Here is a 20,898-nt window from a genome sequence, read left to right as displayed (position 1 = left end):
GTGAACAGCATGTAGTGTTGAACAGCTGGAGGTGAACCGCCAGCAGTGGTAGAAGTGGGGAGTGAGATGACGGAGTTTTGAGACCGGATGATCTGGACGTGTATCCATCAGAGAGAGTAAATCTGTAAGACTGGATGTCATGAACTGATATATATTATGACTTTTGAACGCTATTAAGGTAAATACATTGTTTGTTCTCTTTCAAAATCTTTCATTTGCTAACTATGCCTATCAGTAGTTATTGACTTCATAGTTAGCAGCTTTTATTTAGCTGGCAGCATTGGCGCTCGCTGTATTGCAGTAGTTCGAGTAACGAAGATTTTTGTGAGGTAATTGCTTCATGAAAGATATAGGTTATTGTTAGTCAGGGCCATTCTTTTGTAGGGATTATTGAAAGTCAGATCGTGTTCTGCTAAAAATATTGTGTGTCAGTTTATTGATGAGCTAAATAAGTAAAGAGAGAAATGTCTGTGCACGTTCAGTTTTGCTCAGCTGTTTGAAAGTCAACTTTTTAGATGTACTCCGTCAGTCCTATAAGGTAAGGATCCAACACCTTGCAGCAGTATTCTAAAGGAGGACGTACAAGCGTCGTGTAGGCAGTATCCTTAGTAGATCTGTTATATTTTCTAAGTGTCCTGCCAATAAAACGTAGTCTTTGGTTATCCTTCCCCACAACATTTTCTGTGTGTTCCTTCCAAATTAAGATGTTCGTAATTGTAAATCCTGGGTATTTAGTTGAATTGACGGCCTTTATATTTGACAGATTTATCGCGTAATTTGAAACGAGACTTGTCCGATCAGGCAACATGTTTCCAGTCATCAACAGTCCAATGTCGGTGTTGATCGGCCCAGGCGAGACATAAAGCTTTGTCTCGTGAACTCATCAAGGGCACACGAGTTTAGTTGAATGGTTCACACGTTGACACTTGTTGATAGCCCGGCATGGAAATCCGCATCAAATTGGCGGAATGGTAGCACTTCCGTCGGGTCGAACGATTCTCTTCAGTTATCGCTGGTCCCATTCTTGCAGAATCTCTTTCTGGCAGCAGCGATGTCGGAGATTTGATGTTTCACAAGATTCCTGATATTCACGGTACACTCGTGGAATTATCGTACTAGAAAATCCCTTCTTCATCCCTGCCTCGGAGATTCCGTGTCTAAGCGCTCGTGCCGACTATATCACCACGTTCAAGCTCGCTTAAATCTTGATAACCTGCCATTTTAGCAGTAAGCGATATAACAGCTGCGCCAGGCACTTGTTATCTTATAGATGGTGGTCCATTGATCGTGACCGGGCCAAATACCTCACGAAACAAGCGTCAAACGAAAAAACTACAAAGAACGGAACCTGTCTAGCTTGAAGGGGGAAACCAGATGGCGCTGTGGTTGGCCCGCTAGATGGCGCTGACATAGGTCAAACGGATATGAACTGGTTTTTTTAAAAATAGGAACCCCCATTTTTTACTATATATTCGTGTAGTACGTAAAGAAATATGAATGTTTTAGTTGGACCACTTTTATTACTTTGTGATAGATGGCGCTGTTACAGTCACAACTATATGCTTTACAATTTTAGACGAACAATTGGTAACAGGTAAGTTTTTTAAAATTAAATTACAGAACGTAGGTACGTTTGAACATTTTATTTCGGTTGTTCCAATGTGATACATGTACCTTTGTGAACACAGAACGTAGGTACGTTTGAACATTTTATTTCGGTTGTTCCAATGTGATACATGTACCTTTGTGAACTTATCATTTGTGAGAACGCATGCTGTTACAGCGTGATTACCCGTAAATACTACATTAATGCAATAAATGCTCAAAATGATGTCCGCCAACCTCAATGCATTTGGCAATACGTGTAACGACATTCCTCTCAACAGCGAGTAGTTCGCCTTCCGTAATGATCGCACATGCATTCACAATGCGCTGACGCATGTTGTCAGGCGTTGTCGATGGACCACGATAGCAAATATCCTTCAACTTTCCCCACAGAAAAAAGTCCAGGGATGTCCGATCCGGTGAACGTGCGGGCCATGGTATGATGCTTCTACGATCAGTCCACCTGTCATGAAATATGCTATTCAGTACCATTTCAACCGCACGCGAGCTATGTGCCGGACATCCATCATGTTGGAAGTACATCGCCATTCTGTGATGCAGTGAAACATCTTGTAGTAACATCGGTAGAACAGTACGTAGGAAATCGGCATACATTGCACCATTTAGATCGCCATCGATAAAATGGGGGCCAATTATCCTTCCTCCCATAATGCCGCACCATACATTAACCCGCCAAGGTCGCTGATGTTCCACTCGCCGCAGACATCGTGGATTTTCCGTTCCCAATAGTGCATATCATGCCGGTTTACGTTGTCGCTGTTGGTGAATGACGCTTCGTCGCTAAATAGAATGCGCGCAAAAAATCTGTCATCGTCCCATAATTTCTCTTTTGCCCAGTGGCAGAACTGTACACGACGTTCAAAGTCGTCGCCGTGCAGTTCCTTGAGCATAGAAATATGGTACGAGTGCAATCGATGCTGATGTAGCAATCTCAACACCGACGTTTTTGAGATTCCCGATTTTCGCGCAGTTTGTTTTGCTACTGATGTGCTGATTAGTCGCGACAGCATTACACCTAGTTGGGCATCATTATTTGTTGCAGGTCGTGGTTGACGTTTCACATGTGGCTGAACACTTGCTGTCTCCTTAAATAACGTATCTATCAGGCGAACGGTCCGGACGCTTGATGATGTCCAGGATACCGAGCAGCATACATAGCACACGCCCGTTGGGCATTTTGATCACAATAGCCATGCATCAAGACGATATCGACCTTTTGCGCAAATGGTCCATTTTAACACGAGTAATGTATCACGAAGCAAATACCGTGAATGTTACGTGATACCACGTACTTATACGTTTGTGAATATTACAGTGCCATCTATCACAAAGCGAAAATAGTGGTCCAATTGAAACATTGATATTTCTTTACGTACTACACGAATATGTAATAAAAAAGTGGAGTTCCTATTTTAAAAAAACGCAGTTGATATCTGTTTGACCTATGGCAGCGCCATCTGGTTTCCCCCTTCAAGGTAGACGAGTTTCGTCCTTTGTAGTTTTTTCGTTTGACGCTTATTTCGTGAGATATTTGGCCCGGTCACTGTCAATGGGTCACCCTGTATAGGCGTTGCCGACCGCAGCGCCGTATTCTGCTTGTTTACATGTCTCCGAATTTGAATACGTATTCTCCGAATTTGAATAGCATGCCTTTACCAGTTTCTTTGGCGCTTCAGATTATAACAGACGGCTCAGATGTCGTGGCTATACTCAGACTACACGCTGAATGAGGTGCAAGATTTTGACGTCATTCACCGTATCTCTACAAACGAGACTGTCCTTCCCGTGACTTTCTGCCACTCAGGTTATTCACTAACCACACTCAACATTCACACCTCTGTGGGCAAATTTTAAACACGCTGTAAATCACGCATTGGACAAATATGTGCCGAAAAAGTGGGTTACGGACGGGAAAGACCCACCGTGGTTTCACAGCACAATTCGGTGAATGCTCAGGAAGCAAAGGCAGTTGCACTCGCGGTACAAGAAAGATCGGGAGAATGAGGACAGGCAAAAGTTAGCAGAGATTCGTGCTGCTGTAAAAAGAGCGATGCGCGAAGCATTCAATCACTACCACCGTCATACCTCAGCAAAAGATCTTGATGAAAACCCAATGAAATTCTGATCTTACGTAAAATCGGTAAGCGGGTCGAAGTCTTCCATCCAGTCACTCACTGATCAGTCTAGCCTGGTAACGGAAGACAGCCAAACGAAAGCAGAAATTTTAAATTTAGCATTTGAGAAATCTTTCACGCAGGAGGATCTTATAAACATACCGCCATTTGAGTCTCGTACAGATTCCCGTATGGAGGACATAGTGATAGACATCCCTAGGGTTTAAAATAAACAAATCGCCAGGTCCTGATGGGATTCCAATTCGGTTTTTCAGAGAGTACTCTACTGCATTGGCTCCTTACTTAGCTTGCATTTATCGCGAATCTCTTGCCCAACGTAAAGTCCCGAGCGACTGGAAAAAAGCGCACATGACGCCTGTATATAATAAGGGTAGAAGGACGGATCCTCAAAATTACAGACCAATATCCTTAACATCGGTTTGTTGCAGGATTCTCGAACATATTCTCAGTTCGAATATAATGAATTTCCTTGAGACAGAGAAGTTACTGTCCATGCATCAGCACCGCTTTAGAAAGCATCCCTCCTGCGAAACGCAACTTGCCCTTTTTTCACATGATATCTTGCGAACCATGGATGAAGGGTATCAGACGGATGCCATATTTCTTGACTCTCGGAAAGCGTTTGACTCGGTGCCCCACTGCACACTCCTAACTAAGGTACGACCATATGGGATTGGTTCCCAAGTATGTAAGTGGCTCGAAGACTTCTTAAGTAATAGAACCCAGTATTTTGTCCTCGATGGTGAGTGTTCATCGGAGGTGAAGGTATCATCTGGAGTGCCCCAGGGAAGTGTGGTAGGTCCGCTGTTGTTTTCTATCTACATAAATGATCTTTTGGATAGGGTGGATAGCAGTGTGCGGCTGTTCGCTGATGATGCTGTGGTGTACGGGAAGGTGTCGTCGTTGAGTGACTGTAGGAGGATACAAGATGACTTGGACAGGATTTGTGATTGGTGTAAAGAATGGCAGCTAACTCTAAATATAGATAAATGTAAATTAATGCAGGTGAAGAGGAAAAAGAATCCTGTAACGTTTGAATACTCCATTGGGCGTAACATTGCATATGAAGTGGGGCAAGCACGTAATGGCAGTTGTGGGAAAGGCGGATGGTCGTCTTATGTTCATTGGTAGAATTTTGGGAAGATGTGGTTAATCTGTAAAGACGACCGCTTATAGAACGCTGGTGCGACCTATTCTTGAGTACTGCTCGAGCGTTTGGGATCCCTGTCAGGTCGGATTGAGAGAGGACATAGAAGCAATTCAGAGGCGGGCTGCTAGATTTGTTACTGGTAGATTTGATCATCACGCGAGTGTTACGGAAATGCTTGAGGAACTCGGGTGGGAGTCTCTAGAGGAAAGGAGGCATTTTTTTCGTGAAACGCTACTGAGGAAATTTAGAGAACCAGAATTTGAGGCTGACTGCAGTACAATTTTACTGCCGTCAACTTACATTTCGCGGAAAGACCACAAAGATTAGATAATAGAGATTAGGGCTCGTACAGAGGCATATAGGCAGTCATTTTTCCCTCGTTCTGTTTTGGAGTGGAACAGGGAGAGAAGATGCTAGTTGTGGTACGAGGTACTCTCCGCAACGCACCGTGTGGTGTATTGCGGAGTATGTATGTAGATGTAGATGTAGAAGTATTAACCTCATTAATAGGCTCTTCCGTCTATAAAACCTTATATTCATTCATAGTGTCAGTGATGCAGGGAGATTTGAATTGGGTCCTGAAATATTACATATAAACGCCTGAATCAGTCACACGCACAAAGTACCTACTGAAAAGGCGTTGTCATAAACATGGTTTATTCTGATCAGTTAAATGGATTCCATGGTGATACGGACTTCAGTCCGAACACTGGTTTGATACGCCTCTCCACAGCGGTGTATCCTGCGAAAGCGCTCCCCTCTTTATCTATTCACATGAACTGCAGCCTAAACCCGTTTCAACATGCGTACTGTTGTCGAGCCTCGGTGTCCCTCTAAATTCTTTTACCCGCTCGCTTCCTTCCGTTACCTAACTGTCGATTCCAAAAACAGTGTTCAAATGGCTCAGAGCACTATGGGACTTACCATCTGAGGTCATCAGTCCCCTAGAACTTAGAACTACTTAAACCTAACTAACCTAAGGACATCACACACATCCATGCCCGAGGCAGGATTCGAACCTGCGACCGTAGCGGTCACGCGTTTCCAGATTGAAGCGCCTAGAACCACACGGCCACACCGGCCGGCTTTGAGAGAAATAGTACTTATATAATCGTGAGCGTTAATGTACAGAGACAGGCATAACAAGAAAAACTTGTATTTTAACATAATACGAAACGTCTTACCTCTTAAAAACTAGAGATCAGGTATTAGAAGAAACAAAAGATAAAATACACTCTTGCTACTTTTGCCGACAACAGTCAAGTAACGCCACTACGGCGACTTTCTAGCGAATAATGATTAAATGATGATGAAAGACACACAACACCCAGTCATCTCGAGGCAGAGAAAATCCTCGACACCACCGGGAATCGAACACGTGACCCCGTGCGGGAAACTAGAACCCTGCCTCAAGACCACGTGCCGCGAACTAGCTGCAACATATTCCACTTACTGCGTCATATTATGTAGGGTAAAATCATGCAGTGCAATGATGTCATAATTATCAGACAGAATGAGCTGGGTTGATCACGACTGTCGTTTGCGGAATCCCTGTGGGTTTCTACAAAGGAGGTTTCCGATCTCGATGAATGTCATAATATAGGCGCAATACGTGTTCAAGAATTCTACAACATACTGAATACAGCGTTGTCGGCCTATGGTTCTGTGGATATGTTTTAAAACTTTTCTGGAAAAGGAGAATGGTCTGAAATTTTATCCTGGCCCTAGGAACGCTTTGCTCCTGCAGCGACCTACGCTACACTGCTTCTGGAAGAATTACTGGTTCTTCTTGTTTAAAAACGAAGAGGACTGTCGACTCGTGTTGACGAGGAGGGTTGTAATGCCATGAGAACAGTCGCGATGTCTCCTTCAGTGTAGGGATGCTTCGGAGCGCAGTTGGCCGGCGCCCAGACGAACGGAATTGGACAGTTGCGTCGCTGTGCGCGCGGAGTGATATATCTGGAGGAGAATGCAATATAGCGGCCGACAAGGGCGCACGGCCGTTACTGGCTCCGGGCGGCCGCTATAGGCGCATAGCTGGGCACCGCGCTATTGCCACGGGCTTAAAACTTCATTTCCATATTTTCATCTGAAGACTGTGCGCAGTTCAGAGCGCTCTCGCTCCTCGTCTTCCCTTCGGCGCGCAGCCCTTTGCCGTCCTCGTCCTTCCGCCCTCCTCACACCCCTTCTTTCTCCCTCTCCCCCCCCCCCCCCTCCCTCCCGTCCTCTCTCGATTCTCATCAAGTGCGCTGTCGCGTTTTAGTGTGTGAATAACGGCGCAAATGGACGTATTTATATGTGCGGTCGAAGCGCCGGCGGCTGTGTGTGCCGAGGGAAGCACTGGTCGGCGGAATTATGGCGATATATCTGGCGGGGAGGTTCGGGTCAGGAATCCGAAGTATTTTTGAGAATATTAACCATTCCTTGGGAGGTCATTCGCACGCCGGTGGCGTTAGCCAAACGGCCGTAAGCTCCAGCCCCCTCCAGGGCGTATTAGTTGAAAGCGGGTCGGCCACGCACGGCCGGTCACGGGGGTGGCCCGGGACCCCGGCGAGGGGCGCCGCTCGAAAAACGACGGCTTTATTGAGGCGCGTTATGGCGAACTGGACTCCTCCCCCCCCCCCCCACCCCCTTCCCGCATCGCCCACGCAGTGCGCTTCATTAAAACGAGGAGGTCGCAGGCCGCAGCAGTTCCCATCGCGTCGCTCGGCTTGCTGGGCTGTGGAGAGGCGATGCCTAAAAGCGGCTGCGAATTAGAACCCGAAATTCCGCTGCTTCGGCAACGCTCTGAGCAACATGGCTTTAAAAACCTAGTGGATATTTCTTAACAACTCTGCAACATGTCTCGAGTACTTGTTCCGACCGTCTGCGCCCGAACACCGTTTTACCTGCTGTGTCCAAGCATTGAAATGTGAAAGGTACTGGGACTAGCAGTGTATTTAACACTAAATTCTTCTAGAATCTTCATATGGAAATGATGCTCTAAACCTCCCTTTTCTAACTCCGACTTCTCTTGTTGCACATGGATTCAGAAGAAACGCGAACTGAATGTAATCGACCCTGCAAGTCGAGTAGAAAAGAGTTTGGCACCTGCAATAATTTAATTGCATAGAAATTAATGAGGTGAAGGAAAGTTTCATTAACGTAGTGAGAAATTAAATGGTTGCTCTATCGATTTACAGAAAGTTCTGTCCAAAATAACAATTTGATTTATTATGACTAAACTCTAAATAATAAACAGAAACACATGAAACATTTACAATACGTCAAATCGGATACTCAAATAAATGCTGTGAAGCTGAAGTTGTCCATAAACTAGCTTGTGACGTTTATGACCAAGTGGTATGTGGAGCCAATTCCTTGCAACTCAAATCTCAAGAGAAACACCCAGCCAACCCAACATTAATTGCTGCTACGGTAGTGATAAATCAGACAATGGACAAAGACAGAACAAAGTTAGAAAAGACGAACAGGCGCGTTCTGCTGAGCTCTGATTATCACCTAGCAAAATTCACTAATTTGCCGGTGCTGCGGACGTAAATTACCAAGCTGTCTTCTTAACTGCAAAGACACGATCTGGCATACCAGAGGCGATGGCTGGTTGCTTCGACGTCCCGTAGTAGTGATGATAGTGTAGTAAGTATAGCCCGAAACAAATTCTCCTGGTCTGGTTGTTCCAGACTAAAGTCTTCCTAGCAACACAAATACGCCTCCGAGGGAGACGAAGGAGGCTCGCTACAAAATCACTGACGGTACAGTGAATGATTTTAACAAGAGAAGTCACACAGTAACTCCGATACAGTCAACTTTAGCCAAAACTGCTCAAGACGGACAACGTAGGCAGCTTGTACGCAGAACGCTCAATTGGCAACTGTACTCTGAAAGTTACGTTGAAGTAGAAGCTTCAGCAACTTCGTCAAACAGTTACAATTAAATGAAAGTATATTAGACAGCCAACGGGAGGCAGGCTGTCCAGAGCAGCGAGAGCTCAGTCTTGTGACATACTCCGACCGAAAGCCGAGAGCCGACTCCCTCAAGAGTACCCGTACAAATCGAATACCGAACATTACCGCCCCCACGACAGTGGCCGTGGTTAAACGTTCCAATCAGCAACTCGAAAACCGGCGGAAAATTCCACTCTATTGCCGAAGCACCACCATTCCACCTATGAAGATTCTTGGTGCCAATTTCTGTACCGATTTCGCTAGTTATGGAGCTATGCCCTGAGCAAGCGATTCACAGTTACGATTTTGCAGAAAACGCAGGAATTTGCCCCCCATGACTGCCTGGGAACACAAGTCATTCCCACGCCTCGCTGGTAACCCGCCACAAAGTGTATTCACTAAGTTTCTGCGAAGTAACGGAATCTCCAGCCCAGCCGCTCCCTCAGTCTCCTGTGGGGCGTTGCTTCCGCTCTTGTGATAATGTCGGCATCTGGAAAGCATCCACTCGACTCCCCCACACCAGTCAGCTTAACCCTTTCAAGCTCAGCAGAACCCGCCTGTCACCATGCCACCTGGGTGAAGAGAGACGCTGCGTGGGAAGTCTGCGTGTGAAGGAATAGCAACTTTTCACCACATGCAATTATCGAATTACTCAGAGTAAGATAGAAATATGAGAGGGGGCTCATGCCACCTCTCAAATGTACATTAAAATCCAAACTGAATTGCTGAAATTTTATATGACAGATATCACTCCGTCTTCAGGCCACTAGTGACCTACTGGGACCATCCGACCGCCGTAACATCCTCTGTGGACGAAGCGGATAGAAGGGGCGTGGGGTCAGCACACCACTCTCCCAGTCGTTATGATGGTATTCTTGACCGAAGCCGCTACTATTCGGTCGAGTAGCTCCTCAATTGGAATCACGAGGCTGAGGGCAGCCCGAAAAATGGCAACAGCGTATGGCGGCCTGGATGGTCACCCATCCAAGTGCCGACCACGCCCGACAGCGCTTAACTTCAGTGATCTCACGAGAACCACTGTATCCACTGCGGCAAGGCCGTTGCCCATATGACAGATATAATGAGAGAAAAAAAATCACATCACCAACAAATAGTTAATGTAGAGTAATAAAATTTCTTGAATACATCTTTGTTGGTAGCACATTTAACTGACTAGCACTGCCAGATCACAGGTCAATGTAAGCTCGAATTAAGATATTGAAAATGTGAACTGCTGTGGAATTAATAACCGGTGTAACCGCCAGAATGTAGAATGCAAACGGGAAAATGTACATGCGTTATGTCGCACGTGTGCTGGGTGTCAGTTTGTGGGACGGACTTCATGACTGTTGCAGTTGGTTGGTCAGTACAAGAGCGCTTAATAGTGTTAGTGGATGACGCCGCTGGAGTTGTCGTCCGATGATGTCCCATATGTGCTCGATTGGAGAGATATCTAGTGAACGAGCAGTTCATGGCAACATGTCTACACTCTGGAGAGAATGTTGGGTTTCAACAGGGGTACATGGGCGAGCGTTATTCTGTTGGAAAACAGCACCTGGGTTGCTCATCAATGGCAGCACAACAACTCGAATCACAAGATTGTAGGCAGTCTCTTTAGTACGTCTGTTACATTTTCTAAGTGTCCTGCCAATAAAACACAGTCTTTGGTTAGCCTTCCCCACAACATTTTCTATATGTACCTTCTAATTTGACTTGTTCGTAATTGTAATACCTAGGTATTTAGTTGAATTTACGGCTTTTAGATTAGACTGATGAATACGAGTTCCTTTTAGCACTCATGTGGAGGACCTCACACTTTTCGTTATTTAAGGTCAACTGCCTCTTTTCGCATCATTAAGGTATCTTTTCTAAATCGTTTTGCAGTTTATTTTGATCTTCTGATGGCTTTATTAGTCGATAAATGACAGCTTGATCTGCAAACAACCGAAGACGGTAGCTCAGGTTGTCTCCCAAATCGTTTATATAGATAAGGAACAGCAAAGGGCCAATAACACCCTCTTGGAGAAAGCCAGAAATCACTTCTGTTTCACTCGATGACTTTCCATCAATTACTACGAACTGTGACCGCTGTGTTAGGAAATCACAAATGCAGTCACATAACTGAGACTCTATTCCATATCCACGCAATTTCACTACGAGCCGCTTGTGTGGTACAGTGTCGAAAGCCTTCCGGAAAGCCATAAATACGATATCGATCTGAAACCCTTGTCAGTAGCACTCGACACTTCATGTAAATTAAGAGATAGTTGCTTCTCACAGCAACAATGTTTTCTAAAGCCATGTTGACTGTGTTTCAATAGACCGGTTTCTTCGAGGTCATTCTCAATGTTCGAACACAAAATATGTTCTCAAATCCTGCTGCTTGAATCAACTGTCCATGCCGTGGAAACCTTCACCTTTGAGAAATTCGTACAGTGGTGCAGTGATAGGCGAGCAGGCACTACCAATATCTCAATCTTGTAGCTCCATACTGTATGGCACCTACCCAGAACAGGCCCCTAACGCTATCAGACTAATTTCTTTCCATGATATTCCTGTGATTGTACCTATTACCACATTACCTCTAGGCAAATTGTCGACTAGAGTAACGGGCCCCGTAGCAGAGGTCGTTAACGCACACTGGTTTGAATCATGATGGTGTAAATATTTTCACCATCAGTATCTGGCCGGCAAGGGGAGAAGAGATAGCGGTATAAAGTTTCTGCTCACTAGACGTTGCGCCAATGACATGCATATAAAGCCGAATCGCAGTAACTAACGAAATGAGAGCATTAACGTTTGTTGACGTCCCGTTGGTGCATTTCAAGAGCAGTAGGCCGTCAGGCGACGTCGTGTTGCACCCTCCTCCTGCTCGCGTCATCATACAATTTAAACATGACGCCACACTTAACTATCTTGTAGGGAAAACTGCGTCTCCTGAGTCATACATATCTCTTTGTCTCACCTGCAAGAAAACGACATAAATAGCATTTGTGGCATTATATTTTAAACAGCACCTGCAAACTACACTCGAAGAAAGTTCAAATACAACTGAAATTCCACTGGTGTGCAAAAAATAGGGACGAAAGTAAGTTTCGCATGGTCTGTCTCTGCCATCCAACATAGCTCGATGAAAGCTATGTGATAAACACTTCTACTTGTTGCGTAGCTCAAAGAAATATTCAGTTCTTGAATTTAGATACGAAAGTTTTCTTGTGTCTGGTGTTGTGACACTTGACACTAATTTTGACAAAAACTATTGAGGAGTAAATGTATTGGGAAGTGATTGTAAGAATTCGAAGATCCTTAAAAGCACTTCTTTAAGACGTACAGGTAAAGGACGCATTTTTCCTCTGTAAGCAAGTGAGCACCAATCTTAAACTTTCTGCCACGCCTGGCCTCGAACCTGGAACCTTTTCACTTCGCGCCGGCCGGAGTGGCCGAGCGGTTCTGGGCGCTACAGTCTGGAACCGCGCGACCGCTACGGTCGCAGGCTCGAATCCTGCCTCGGGCATGGATGTGTGTGATGTCCATATAGGTTAGTTAGGTTTAAGTAGTTCTAAGTTCTAGGGGACTGATGACCTCAGAAGCTGAGTCCCATAGTGCTCAGAGCCATTTGAACCACTTTCTTCATTTCTCCGGCGAAGTCTGTACAGACTGAGCTATACAGGCACGACTCACGACCTTTGATCAAAGCTCTCTTTCTAGCTGTACCTCATTTACTGCCTTCACAGACGTTCTTCTGCATACCTCGCGGGACAAGCACTACTGTAAGAAAGAGTACTGCGGAGGTATGGCTTAGCCATGCAGCCTGAAGGAGTGTTCCCAGAATGAATTTTCAGTCTGCACTGGAGTTAGCACCCATTTCAAAATTCCTGACAGATTAAAACTGTGTGCCAGACCGGGACTCGAACGTGTAATCTTTGCCTTTGGCGGGAAAGTGCTCTTCCAGGAGTGCTACATCTATAAGTTATCAGGAGAACTTCTGTGGAGTTTGAAAGGTATGGGATGAGGTACTGGCGGATGTAAAACTGTGAAAGCGAGTCGTAAGTAATGTCGACATAGCTCAGGCGCTAGAGCACTTGCCCGTAAAAGGCAGAGCTTCCCGGTCCGAGTCCTGCTCCGGCACACAGTTGCAATCTGCCTGGAAGTTTCAGTATGTACTGGTATCTACTTTATACAGTGTTGATACTGCTGGCTTCTCCAAAAAAAAAAAAAAAAAAAAAAAAAAAAAAAAAAAAAAAAAAAAAAAAAAAGTTTTTTGTGCACTGCCGCAAACGATAATTCCGTGAGCTATCAGGGAGCGAAACAGTAAAACTATTATCGATACTACCTATAATTGTCTTATCTAACTTCTCGCCCTGCTTTCGCTTAATGTGATTTTTGTATAATCGTGTTCTCTGATGTAACATCTACGTTATTTTTATGATGTTATGTATTAATTAATCTACCGATGTAATTTCAAAGGTAATGCACTGTAAAAGACAGGAAATATAAAGCCATTACTTGTAATATTGGTTCGTGCATTGGGAAAGTATGTATGTAGTCGCGTAAAACGAGGAGTGAAGTCGCTCCGCGATGAAACTGACTAGGCAGAATAGAAATGGTGTATATGGCGGTCGAACTGTGAGGCTCCATTGGGGCAAGAGTCAATCGGTGGCTAAAAGGCAAAGTGTTTGCATCTTGTGGAATGAACGAGGTAAGAAGAACAGGAAGATTGTATAACGTAGCCTCGGATGTGGAAGTAATTTGCCATTGTTCATAGCAGATACTGGTTAGCTCTGTACTACGAAACTCCGAGGCTAAGAAGAAAATTTTCAGAACTTTTTACACGCCAAGAGCCGTGAATACCTTTGCCGTCTTTTTTTTTAATAGCCACAGGAGGTCAACACTGCCACCAACTTCATCTCAAATCATCAGTTGAGTGTTGTTTAATTGCACAGACCAGTTATGCAATTTCTTTTTCAACAATAAGTTACGTAAAATTTGTGTTGAGCACTCGTATCTTATCCTTAGTCATTTACGTAGACAGGATCCTATTCAACGAGCAAAACTATTTCCTAAAATCCTATTTTATTGAGCTGAATGGTCATTTCAGTAAACTTTCACTACAGTTAGTAATCTTTGTGGGGTAATAAGCCGGCCTGGGTGGCCGAGCGGTTCTAGACGCTACAGTCTGGAACCGCGTGACCGCTACGGTCGTAGGTTCGGATCCTGTCTCGGGCATGGATGTGTGTGATGTCCTTAGGTTAGTTACGTTTAAGTAGTTCTAAATTCTAGGGGACTGATGACCTCAGAAGTTAAGTCCCATAGTGCTCAGAGCCATTTGAACCATTTGGAGTAATAAATTTCATAATTACTCAATGAGCCTAAGTGTTTAAGTATTCCAAGTATTTTTCCAAAAAGGATAATTAGGATAACTGAAGTTTCACCAAAGTACAATTGCCAAGAGAAGATTTAAAGTATTAAGCTTAAAAAATGTTCTTATAGGGATCTCAGCACATTATTACAGTTATCTGCAAACACTGTGGTCATTTGTAATTGTTACTGGCTAGTAGACTGTGAAGGGCCACCATAAGAATTAATTATTGTGCAAGTTTGGAAGCAACAGTGTTTATAATTCCTTATGTGTATAGTTGATAATTTCCTCATGTTGTGTTGCGATTAAAATGTTCAGCCTTGATTCAAGTTACAGCATTAATAAAGGGTCCTTGCCAGCTGTCTAACTTTTGTGCGCTATAGTAAGCAGCTGTTTACAACTGTTCAAGGCTGGCTCTGAGCACTATGGGACTTAACATCTATGGTCATCAGTCCCCCAGAACGTAGAACTACTTAAACCTAACTAACCTAAGGACATCACACAACACCCAGCCATCACGAGGCAGAGAAAATCCCTGGCCCCGCCGGGAATCGAATCCGGGAACCCGGGCGTGGGAAGCGAGAACGCTACCGCACGACCACGAGATGCTGGCACTGGTCAAGGTATACTGGATGTAGGTAGTACATGTTATATTTCAAATAAATAGTATGAAGATGTGAATGATCCTTGAGAACACAAATAATAATAATAACAGAAAATGTAATTACCTCAGAGCCATTTCAAGGACAGTATTTTCCACTAATTAACCTGAAAAAAGAACCTTTTGTCCAAGTTAACATTGCTCCACCATTTGTAATTATTTATCTACAATAATCATCAGCTTTCTGCTTTAATACATTTATAGTAATTATTACTGCGGGCCAGTTGTTTGCAAAAACAGTTAATGTTCCTTCTGTGTTGTTCATACCGGACTACTTTTATTTAGCTTCATGAATTACACTACTCCTTGATATCTTATAGGGAAACATAATTTCTGTATCAAGTAAAGTCAATCCCAATAGGCAACTTCCTTTATCAACCGTGCTAGTACTCGATACTACTTCGCCCAATTAGGCTGGCGACCGGTTCCTTTTACGTTATTACAGCTTACCTGATTACTAATAGAGCCTTGGTTCGATTCGCGTTTGTTCTGCTACTGACGCCTTCATTAGAAATCTTCAGAGAAACGAAAACATTTCGGTACCTCAACCGTTACACGTGCGATCACGGCTACATTGAGATCCTTGCACAGGAGCAACAATATCGGTGTGCTGCTAATTCAGTAGTAGCCGTTAGTGTTATAAAGTCAGCGCAATAATGCTTCTACGGGCATAACAAGCTGACGTGAGTTTTTTGATCGGTTTATTCATGCTTTGACATCATTTTAACTTGTTATCCAGCTGGACCCTAAGAAATTTTACACACTGTACATTCAATGTATGATCACTGACGCCTACTTTCTGTTGCTAAAAGGTCATTATCCCTTGTCTGAAATCGCATAAATATAAGTATTTGTGAGATACGTCTTGAACGGTTAGTTGTTAAAAGCTTGTTGGCCTGTCCAGCTATCACCGGAGCAGTATCTGCTAGGGCTGAGTTTGGAACCTTGGCTATTATGTCCGTGAGTCATCAGGAAAACATTACACTTTGGAACTGCCGTTTTAAGCCATTCGAAGATCATTTATATAGGTCAGAAATAAGAGTGGTTCAAATATCGATCTTTGTGGCACTCTACAAGTTGAGACAATCTGCATCGATTCCAGAGAGCTTCTTCCTCTCCGTTAGGTGGCGGGGAGGGGCTGCGTGAAGCTTTCAAGAGCGGAGGAAGAGGCCTTCTTGTGGCAGTTGGCGTTCCGCTCATATGTGTGAGGTTGCAGGAATTGCGTCGGCAGTCGGTCTTTTGACTGTAAGCTCACCTTGTAAGAAGAGTTCCCGATACAACCTACGATATAAGAGCTATGTCGGTGAAATAACATGGACTTTTTGCAGTGTGCTCTTCGCATTGAACCAGATTTGTGCGTTGGCTCGAAGTGTGCATCAGGGCGTGGGTGGAGCATGGAAGTAGATTCCTGACGGGTGTGTGTGGGCGGTTTGGTAGAGAGTTGATCGGCGTGAGATAATCGCCGTGACACGGAAGGAGTGCTGATCCTCTGTTCAAAATTTCCACCTGGCTTCGCGCTAGATGGAAAGTTAGGTACGAACCAAAACCAAGAAGTTCTTACGTAACTGATTTTATGGTGAGCATTCTTTCTTGTAATCTCACGGGAAGGAATGAGTCGTGTCTGTTAATAACTTTCAGCGGCGCCGATTGGTTAAATAGCGAGGACTTAGTTTTGTAATTTGATTGCACTTCTTACAGAGGCGTTCTCTTTGTTCTTGTAAATTGCCTTAAGGCAAAAGTACTGTAATATTCAGCTATGAAGTTTCAGATCAATTATTCAGTATTTAAGAGTACAGTTGTTCCTTTTGAACTTTGTGTTCATTTATTTTAATAAACATTGGTCAAAGTAGTTTATCCTCTTTTTTTAGTTTCAGTCGGTTGGTAAAATAAGCAAAAAGTCATAAAGTTTGTATTATCACGTAATAGGGGAGAGAGTGTGGCAGATATGATACACGAGTTGGGATGGAAGTCATTACAGCAAAGACGTTTTTCGTCGCGGCGAGACCTTTTTACGAAATTTCAGTCACCAACTTTCTCTTCCGAATGCGAAAATATTTTGTTGAGCCCAACCTACATAGGTAGGAATGATCATCAAAATAAAATAAGAGAAATCAGAGCTCGAACAGAAAGGTTTAGGTGTTCGTTTTTCCCGCTCGCTGTTCGGGAGTGGAATAGTAGAGAGATAGTATGATTGTGGTTCGATGAACCCTCTGCCAAGCACTTAAATGTGAATTGCAGAGTAGTCATGTAGATGTAGATTAACTCCATTTAAGTAATTTTTGTGTGTGCACCAGTGTAAATGGTATCTCATTTCTGTTTTAGACTCTTTGCTCTTTTAACGTTCTTCCAATGTTAAAACTTCTCGGCAGATAAAAACTCTGTGCCGGACCACTCGAACTCGGGACCTTTCCCTTTCGCGGGCAAGTGCTCGACCAACTATTTTTCCTGATTTCACTTTGTTGATTATCATTCGTAGCATCTGTTCTGGAGGGACGACCCATGACACTGTTCACATTCATCATTGGTCCGTTACCTCAGGTTTTTTTTTTTTTTATTACAGAGCACAACTATCCCTCTGATCGAACACATTGAGCTACCCAAGCACGACTCACTTCCGCCAGTACATCGTCTCCTGCCTTCCAGACTTCACAGAAGCTCTCCTGCAAACCTTGCAAGACTAACACTTCTGGAAGAAAGGATATTGCGGAGACTTAACAGTGCACACTCCGCTGAAAAGTGGAAATTTCATTCTGTTCCAATGCTGGCTGCACAAGGGGTGGTCCCTATCGATGTTATGTACCCGCTTGTGGTTAATGTGTATACTGATTTCAGTTGCGTAATATTTTGATTTTTTGTTGTAAATCTTTAATTACAGTAAAATGTCAGTTTCTGAAACCCATGGCCTCCGGGGAGCAGTTAGCTTCTATACTTGAACGTTAATTGTCGTTCCTACTCTCCTTATATTACTTCCCTTTTTTAAAAAAATTTTTACAAAAGCATATGATTCAGTATTGCAATCAAAATTGTACAGAATTCTTTTGGAACTTGGAATACCAAAGAAGTATGTTAGACTTACAGAAGCGAGTTTGAAAAACACAAAAGGTAGAGTACGCGTGGGGAAATTGGAATCAGAATTTTTTTTAATAAATAACGGACTTAAGCAGAGAGATGCCCTGTCTCCGCTACTTTTTCATTTAGTCCTAGAATATATTGTACGAATGGCCACAGATAATTCAGAGGGTGTCGAGTTAAATGGAAATATTAAGATATTACAGTATGCACATGATCTATACATCATTAGCGATAGGAAAGAATCTGTAACGGCAAATGCGAATGCGTTAATCAAGGCTAGTGAAGATGTAGGTCTATGAATAAGTGAAGACAAAACTAAATACCTGGTTACTACTAGAATGCCAACAGCTGTAGATCAGGAAATACTAAGAGGTGGAGACATGCAGTTTGAAAAAGTGAACACATTTAAGTATCTAGGCGTGGACATCACTTCGAGAAATGAGATTGAATCCGTACTGAAGAAGAGATTACAGGCGGGAAATGCGTGCTACTTCTCACTGAATAGATTACTTTTATCACGGTTATTGTCTAGGAATTTAAAGATTTGAATATACAAAACTATTATTCTACCATTTACGCTGTATGAGTGTGAGACTTGGTCTCTCACTGTGCAAAATAAAAAGCTGTTTCGAGTATTTGAAAACAAAATTTTGAGGGAAATTTTCGGAGCAAAAAGGGATGACATTAGCGGAGAGTGCTGAAAACTGCATAACGAAGAGGTTCACGAATTCTATTCAAGCCCTGACATAATCAGTATTATTAAATCACGTACGCTGCGATGGGCGGGTCACGTAGCTCGAATGAACGAGGGCAGGGCAGCGTGCAGAGTACTGGTAGGGCACCTAGAGGGAAAACGTCCTGTGGGGAGACCGAGGCGTAGATGGGAGGACAATGTAGGAGACGGATACTGCCACAAGTAAAGCTGTGAGTACCGGGCGTGAGTCGTGCTTCGGTAGCTCAGTTGGTAGAGCACTTGCCCGCGAAAGGCAAAGGTCCCGACTTCGAGTCTCGGTCGGGCACACAGTTTTAATCTGCCAGGAAGTTTCATATCAGCGCACACTCCGCTACAGAGTGAAAATCTCATTCTGGAATGTAAAGGCTGATTTGAGGAGCCTAGGTATTGAGGGGGAATGGAAGGAAATAGCCGAAGACAGGGACAGATGGCGAAAATACGTTGCTGCGGTAATGGACTCTCAAGTCCGGTATGACCAGTGAGTAAGTAAGTAAGTTTTTAAAAAGATTTATGTTTGTGATATTTAAATACTTGCTACCTGACACTTACATACAGGAGATAAAGTTCTAAAGTTGTGCTAGCAGAGTCGAACCGTTCACAAGTTGCACTCCATTCTGAAGATAATTTCATGCCTGCAGTTGTCGTTAGCACTTTTTAGCTCTTACCTGTTCAGCTAAACGCTAATAAAGAAATAGAAATCTATAATGGAAGACACTGGTCTCCCGAGAGGCGAAGGAAAAGCGAGACGGAGAGACGGGAGGAAGGTCAGTTGAGGACTCTGTAAATCAGGGGAAGAATGTCAGCCCCGTGGCAGCGATAAACTAGCGCCAACGGACAACCCCTTCCCGGCCGGCCACCACCCCCGCTGCCCACGTCGCGCACCCCAGACCGTGGACTCTAGCGCCGCGCCACGGTGGCGTCGCATCGCGCCGCGTCTTTATTTTTATGTAAATCGTGACGGGCGCCCCGCGAGATGGAAACCGAGCTCCCAGGATAAAGGTGAGGGTGCCGTATTTACAAAAACACGAAAATAATAGCGGACACGCCACGGGGCTGCTCCTTTGCCTTATCTGCACTTGGGCTGGGCCCTTTATTGTTTCGCTCTCCTACCTCGTGTTGCTGTCTTTTCCCTTTTTTTCCTAACTACATATAGATATATACACTTATCCTTTCCTTCCGTCGTCCACCCCCTTCACACCCACGCCACCCTTACAGACACACGTTCATCCCCGCTGTTTCCCCCTTTTTTTCCGTGTTTATCTGCGTGCGGTTGCTCGCCGGCATCTCGCGGGCCGTATCTACTGTGCGTGGCTCGTCCTATACATCAAAGGCCGCGCCAGACAGCCCAAATACAGATGTCACCGGCGGGAAAAACAAAGGAAAACAGCCCTCCCGGCTGAGGCAGATCGCGGGGAGCACTGTGGCCAACGGGAGAAAAAAGTACAGGGATGAGAGGGGGAAAAAATCGCTAAATGAAAGGGCGGGGCAGGAAGCGACAGGGCCAGTCGCGGGGCTGGAATAAGCGCCACTGTGATCGCTGGTGACGTCTGCGGCTCCGCGTGCAATGTGAACCCAAGCCCCGCTTCCCTCACGTCACGCTGTCTCTCAGGGAAAGCCGATCGCTTTTCGTTATTAAGCTGTGCTGCGTTTCTTGTATAGGCCAGTCGAATTAAACATTAAAATCGAGAAGCGTGACGTAGTTCTTGTTTTTTTATCGAGGGAGACAATTATTGAAGTATATATTAAATAAAATCAACTTCTGAACCGTTTGCGTTAGCACGTTCAAACTGCACAGTTGGTCGCGAAACATAGTGGGAATTAATATGGTTTGGTTTAGCTACGAAACCCACTTTCATTTGGATGGGTTCGTCAATAAGCAAAATTGGCACATCTGGGGTACTGAAAATCCGCATTTCGTGGTCGAGAAGTCTCTTCATCCTCCGAGTGTGTCGTGTGCAATGTCCAGTCACGCAATAATCGGTGTGATATTCCTTGATGGCACGGTGACCAACGAACGGTACATGAAGGTTTTGGTAGGTGATTTCATCCCCATTATCCAAAGTGACCCTGATTTCGACAAGTTGTGGTTCATGCAAGACAGAGCTCGACTCCATCTAAGCAGGGGAGTTTTTCTTGTCCTGGAGGAACACCGTGGGGACTGGATTCTGGCTCTGGGGTACCCAGCGACCACTGGTATGGTTCTCTATTGGCCGCCATA

The sequence above is a fragment of the Schistocerca gregaria genome, chromosome 8 (assembly GCF_023897955.1).
Source record: "Schistocerca gregaria isolate iqSchGreg1 chromosome 8, iqSchGreg1.2, whole genome shotgun sequence".
NCBI classification, from domain to species: domain Eukaryota; kingdom Metazoa; phylum Arthropoda; class Insecta; order Orthoptera; family Acrididae; genus Schistocerca; species Schistocerca gregaria.
The sequence above is the reverse complement of the archived record's forward strand: the minus strand, read 5'-3'. Positions refer to the sequence as shown.